General features: G+C 23.7%; 1 long non-coding RNA gene across 2 annotated transcripts; it reads right to left on the bottom strand.

The window, feature by feature from the left end:
* Window positions 1-344: 344 nt before the first annotated feature.
* On the bottom strand, window positions 345-6,220 carry LOC113559207. Of its 2 annotated transcripts, none has more exons than XR_003405894.1 (3): window positions 6,168-6,220; window positions 3,858-3,987; window positions 345-390 (listed from the first exon to the last, which is right to left on the bottom strand). It is a non-coding gene; the product is annotated as an uncharacterized LOC113559207 (long non-coding RNA). The 2 variants fall into 2 exon arrangements; XR_003405893.1 differs by lacking the exon at window positions 345-390 and adding an exon at window positions 1,857-1,913.
* Between the last annotated feature and the right edge of the window lie 759 nt (window positions 6,221-6,979).

The raw sequence follows: 6,979 nt of genomic DNA, 5'->3' as shown, positions 1-6,979 counted from the left end.
AAGTTTCAAGAGACTAACTTTAGAATTGAGTGTTGTATAAGCATTTAAAAATCGGAATTTTTATATGCGTTGAAAATTAAGATATAAAATCATGTTTTGTACTAATTTTGAAGTGTTGACATTAACGAAATACATGAAAGTTAACAATGGAATATTAGAATTGTTTTCTGAATCTAATGGTCAGGGTATCTTGACAGAAATATTGTTATACCATTGCTATTAATTGACTATAAAATAGATTTAATAAACATTACACTTACAGCACATATAACCATAATTAAAATCAGAATCTGCTTGTATAGTTTCAACGTAGGATTTTGATACTTTCTCAAGTAGTAAATATGTTAATTCCTGCTACATAATACTTTAAGTGATTCGCTTTTCTGCCATCTGAAAAAATATAGTCATTTTATATGTATAATGGTTAAATTATATCTTGAAAATTAAGTATTATATAAGCAGTTAAATGTTAAAAATTTTAATATTTACATAAAATGAACAAATAATATTATGTTTCAATGTGTTTGTGAAGTCTTAGCTTCGATGAAATATTTGAAAGTTAACAATGAGTAATAAGAATGATTACCTTAAACTAGTAGTCTTGGTTTCAAGAGACTAACTTTAGAATTGAGTGTTATATAAGCATTGAAAAATATGAATTTTTAATATTCGTCAAAAATTAAGATATAAAAACATGGTTCATAATATAAATAAAACCTAAGCTTTAATGAAATACTTGAAAGTTAACAATGAGTAATATGAATGATTACCTTAACCTAATAGTCTTGGTTTCAAGAGAATAACTTGATAATTGAGTGTTCTATAATTATTTAAAAATATGAATTTTTAATATTCGTCGAAAATTAAAATATAAAATCATGTTTCAATATGTATATAAAACCCAAGCTTTAATGATATACTTGAAAGTATGCAATTAGTAATTAGAATGACTACCTTAACCTAGTAGTCTTGGTTTCAAGAAATTAACTTGAGAATTGAATGTACTATAAGCATTTAAAAATATGAACTTTTAATATTCGTCAATAATTAAAATATAAAATCATGTTTCAATATGTATATAAAACCCAAGCATTAATGATATACTTGAAAGTATGCAATTAGTAATTAGAATGATTACCTTAACCTAGTAGTCTTGGTTTCAAGAAATTAACTTGAGAATTGAGTGTTCTATAAGCATTTAAAAATATGAACTTTTAATATTTGTCGAAAATTAAAATATAAAATCATGTTTCAATATGTATAAAAAACCGAAGCTTTAATGATATACTTGAAAGTAAGCAATGAGTAATTAGAATGATTACCTTAACCTAGTAGTCTATGTTTCAAGAGACAAACTTGAGAATTGAGAATTATATAATCAGTTAAAAATATGAACTTTTAATATTCGTCAATAATTAAAATATAAAATCATGTTTCAATATGTATATAAAACCCAAGCTTTAATGATATACTTGAAAGTAAGCAATGAGTAATTAGAATGATTACCTTAACCTAGTAGTCTAGGTTTCAAGAGATTAACTTGAGAATTGAGTGTTGTATAAGCATATAAAAATCGGAATTTTTAATATGCGTTGAAAATTAAGATATAAAATCATGTTTTGTACTATTTTTGAAGTGTTGATTTTAATGAAATACATGAAAGTTAACAATGGAATATTAGAATTGTTTTCTGAATCTATTGGTCAGGGTATCTTGACAGAAACATTGTTATACCATTGGTATTAATTGACTATTAAATAGATTCAATAAACATTACACTTACAGCACATATAATAATAATAAAAATCAGAATCTGCTTGTATAGTTTTAACGTAGGATGTTGATACTTTCTCAAGTAGTAAATATGTTAATTCCTGTCACATCATACTTTAAGTGATTCGCTATTCTGCCATCTGAAAAAATATAGTAATTTTATATGTATAATGGTTAAATAATATCTTGAAAATTAAGTATTATATAAGCAGTTAAATGTTAAAAATTTTAATATTAACATAAAATGAACAAAAAGTATTATGTTTCAATGTGTTTGTGAAGTGTTAGCTTCAATGAAATATTTGAAAGTATGCAATGAGTAATAAGAATGATTACCTTAAACTAGTAGTCTTGGTTTCAAGAGACTAACTTTAGAATTGAGTGTTATATAAGCATTGAAAAATATGAATTTTTAATATTCGTCAAAAATTAAGATATAAAAACATGGTTCATAGTATATATAAAACCAAAGCTTTAATGAAATACTTGAAAGTTAACAACGAGTAATAAGAATGATTACCTTAACCTAATAGTCTAGGTTTCAAGAGATTCACTTGAGAATTGAGTGTTGTATAAGCATTTAAAAATATGAACTTTTAATATTCATCAATAATTAACATATAAAAACATGGTTCATAGTATAAATAAAACCTAAGCTTTAATGATATAATTGAAAGTATGCAATTAGTAATTAGAATGACTACCTTAACCTAGTAGTCTTGGTTTCAAGAAATTAACTTGATAATTGAGTGTTCTATAAGCATTTAAAAATATGAACTTTTAATATTCGTCAATAATTTACATATAAAAACATGGTTCATAGTATAAATAAACCCTAAGCTTTAATGAAATACTTGAAAGTTAACAATGAGTAATATGAATGATTACCTTAACCTAATAGTCTTGGTTTCAAGAAACTAACTTGAGAATTGAGTGTTATATAATTATTTAAAAATATGAATATTTAATATTCGTCGAAAATTAAAATATAAAATCATGTTTCAATATGTATATAAAACCCAAGCATTAATGATATACTTGAAAGTATGCAATTAGTAATTAGAATGATTACCTTAACCTAATAGTCTTGGTTTCAAGAGATTCACTTGAGAATTGAGTGTTGTATAAGCATTTAAAAATATGAACTTTTAATATTCATCAATAATTAACATATAAAAACATGGTTCATAGTATAAATAAACCCTAAGCTTTAATGAAATACTTGAAAGTTAACAATGAGTAATATGAATGATTACCTTAACCTAATAGTCTTGGTTTCAAGAAACTAACTTGAGAATTGAGTGTTCTATAATTATTTAAAAATATGAATATTTAATATTCGTCGAAAATTAAAATATAAAATCATGTTTCAATATGTATATAAAACCCAAGCTTTAATGAAATACTTGAAAGTTAACAATGAGTAATATGAATGATTACCTTAACCTAATAGTCTTGGTTTCAAGAGAATAACTTGATAATTGAGTGTTCTATAATTATTTAAAAATATGAATTTTTAATATTCGTCGAAAATTAAAATATAAAATCATGTTTCAATATGTATATAAAACCCAAGCTTTAATGATATACTTGAAAGTAAGCAATGAGTAATTAGAATGATTACCTTAACCTAGTAGTCTAGGTTTCAAGAGATTAACTTGAGAATTGAATGTTCTATAAGCATTTAAAAATATGAACTTTTAATATTCGTCAAAAATTAAAATATAAAAACATGGTTCATAGTATATATAAAACCTAAGCTTTAATGAAATACTTGAAAGTTAACAATAAGTAATAAGAATGGTTACCTTAATCTAATAGTTTAAGTTTCAAGAGACTAACTTTAGAATTGAGTGTTGTATAAGCATTTAAAAATCGGAATTTTTATATGCGTTGAAAATTAAGATATAAAATCATGTTTTGTACTAATTTTGAAGTGTTGACATTAACGAAATACATGAAAGTTAACAATGGAATATTAGAATTGTTTTCTGAATCTAATGGTCAGGGTATCTTGACAGAAATATTGATATACCATTGCTATTAATTGACTATAAAATAGATTTAATAAACATTACACTTACAGCACATATAACCATAATTAAAATCAGAATCTGCTTGTATAGTTTCAACGTAGGATTTTGATACTTTCTTAAGTAGTAAATATGTTAATTCCTGCTACATAATACTTTAAGTGATTCGCTTTTCTGCCATCTGAAAAAATATAGTCATTTTATATGTATAATGGTTAAATAATATCTTGAAAATTAAGTATTATATAAGCAGTTAAATGTTAAAAATTTTAATATTAACATAAAATGAACAAATAGTATTATGTTTCAATGTGTTTGTGAAGTGTTAGCTTCAATGAAATATTTGAAAGTATGCAATTAGTAATTAGAAAGACTACCTTAACCTAGTAGTCTTGGTTTCAAGAAATTAACTTGAGAATTGAGTGTTCTATAAGCATTTAAAAATATGAACTTTTAATATTCGTCAATAATTTACATATAAAAACATGGTTCATAGTATAAATAAAATCTAAGCTTTAATGAAATACTTGAAAGTTAACAATGAGTAATATGAATGATTACCTTAACCTAATAGTCTTGGTTTCAAGAGAATAACTTGATAATTGAGTGTTCTATAATTATTTAAAAATATGAATTTTTAATATTCGTCGAAAATTAAAATATAAAATCATGTTTCAATATGTATATAAAACCCAAGCTTTAATGATATACTTGAAAGTAAGCAATGAGTAATTAGAATGATTACCTTAACCTAGTAGTCTAGGTTTCAAGAGATTAACTTGAGAATTGAATGTACTATAAGCATTTAAAAATATGAACTTTTAATATTCGTCAATAATTAAAATATAAAATCATGTTTCAATATGTATATAAAACCCAAGCTTTAATCATATACTTCAAAGTAAGCAATGAGTAATTAGAATGATTACCTTAACCTAGTAGTCTAGGTTTCAAGAGATTAACTTGAGAATTGAGTGTTGTATAAGCATATAAAAATCGGAATTTTTAATATGCGTTGAAAATTAAGATATAAAATCATGTTTTGTACTATTTTTGAAGTGTTGACTTTAATGAAATACATGAAAGTTAACAATGGAATATTAGAATTGTTTTCTGAATCTATTGGTCAGGGTATCTTGACAGAAACATTGTTATACCATTGGTATTAATTGACTATTAAATAGATTCAATAAACATTACACTTACAGCACATATAATAATAATAAAAATAAGAATCTGCTTGTATAGTTTTAACGTAGGATGTTGATACTTTCTCAAGTAGTAAATATGTTAATTCCTGTCACATCATACTTTAAGTGATTCGCTATTCTGCCATCTGAAAAAATATAGTAATTTTATATGTATAATGGTTAAATAATATCTTGAAAATTAAGTATTATATAAGCAGTTAAATGTTAAAAATTTTAATATTTACATAAAATGAACAAATAATATCATGTTTCAATGTTTTTGTGAAGTCTTAGCTTCAATGAAATACTTGAAAGTTAACAACGAGTAATAATAATGATTACCTTAACCTAATAGTCTAGGTTTCAAGAGATTCACTTGAGAATTGAGTGTAGTATAAGCATTTAAAAATATGAACTTTTAATATTCATCAATAATTAACATATAAAAACATGGTTCATAGTATAAATAAACCCTAAGCTTTAATGAAATACTTGAAAGTTAACAATGAGTAATATGAATGATTACCTTAACCTAATAGTCTTGGTTTCAAGAAACTAACTTGAGAATTGAGTGTTCTATAATTATTTAAAAATATGAATATTTAATATTCATCAATAATTAACATATAAAATCATGTTTCAATATGTATATAAAACCCAAGCATTAATGATGTACTTGAAAGTATGCAATTAGTAATTAGAATGACCACCTTAACCTAGTAGTCTTGGTTTCAAGAAATTAACTTGAGAATTGAGTGTTCTATAAGCATTTAAAAATATGAACTTTTAATATCCGTCGAAAATTAAAATATAAAATCATGTTTCAATATGTATATAAAACCCAAGCTTTAATCATATACTTGAAAGTAAGCAATGAGTAATTAGAATGATTACCTTAACCTAGTAGTCTAGGTTTCAAGAGATTAACTTGAGAATTGAGTATTGTATAAGCATATAAAAATCGGAATTTTTAATATGCGTTGAAAATTAAGATATAAAATCATGTTTTGTACTATTTTTGAAGTGTTGACTTTAATGAAATACATGAAAGTTAACAATGGAATATTAGAATTGTTTTCTGAATCTATTGGTCAGGGTATCTTGACAGAAACATTGTTATACCATTGGTATTAATTGACTATTAAATAGATTCAATAAACATTACACTTACAGCACATATAATAATAATAAAAATCAGAATCTGCTTGTATAGTTTTAACGTAGGATGTTGATACTTTCTCAAGTAGTAAATATGTTAATTCCTGTCACATCATACTTTAAGTGATTCGCTATTCTGCCATCTGAAAAAATATAGTAATTTTATATGTATAATGGTTAAATAATATCTTGAAAATTAAGTATTATATAAGCAGTTAAATGTTAAAAATTTTAATATTTACATAAAATGAACAAATAATATTATGTTTCAATGTGTTTGTGAAATCTTAGCTTCAATGAAATATTTGAAAGTTAACAATGAGTAATATGAATGATTACCTTAAACTAGTAGTCTTGGTTTCAAGAGACTAACTTTAGAATTGAGTGTTATATAAGCATTGAAAAATATGAATTTTTAATATTCGTCAAAAATTAAGATATAAAAACATGGTTCATAGTATATATAAAACCAAAGCTTTAATGAAATACTTGAAAGTTAACAACGAGTAATTAGAATGACTACCTTAACCTAGTAGTCTTGGTTTCAAGAAATTAACTTGATAATTGAGTGTTCTATAAGCATTTAAAAATATGAACTTTTAATATTCGTCAATAATTTACATATAAAAACATGGTTCATAGTATAAATAAACCCTAAGCTTTAATGAAATACTTGAAAGTTAACAATGAGTAATATGAATGATTACCTTAACCTAATAGTCTTGGTTTCAAGAAACTAACTTGAGAATTGAGTGTTATATAATTATTTAAAAATATGAATATTTAATATTCGTCGAAAATTAAAATATAAAATCATGTTTCAAT

This window comes from Rhopalosiphum maidis, chromosome 3 (genome assembly GCF_003676215.2).
Source record: "Rhopalosiphum maidis isolate BTI-1 chromosome 3, ASM367621v3, whole genome shotgun sequence".
Classification (NCBI taxonomy): domain Eukaryota; kingdom Metazoa; phylum Arthropoda; class Insecta; order Hemiptera; family Aphididae; genus Rhopalosiphum; species Rhopalosiphum maidis.
The sequence above is the reverse complement of the archived record's forward strand: the minus strand, read 5'-3'. Positions and strand labels throughout refer to the sequence as shown.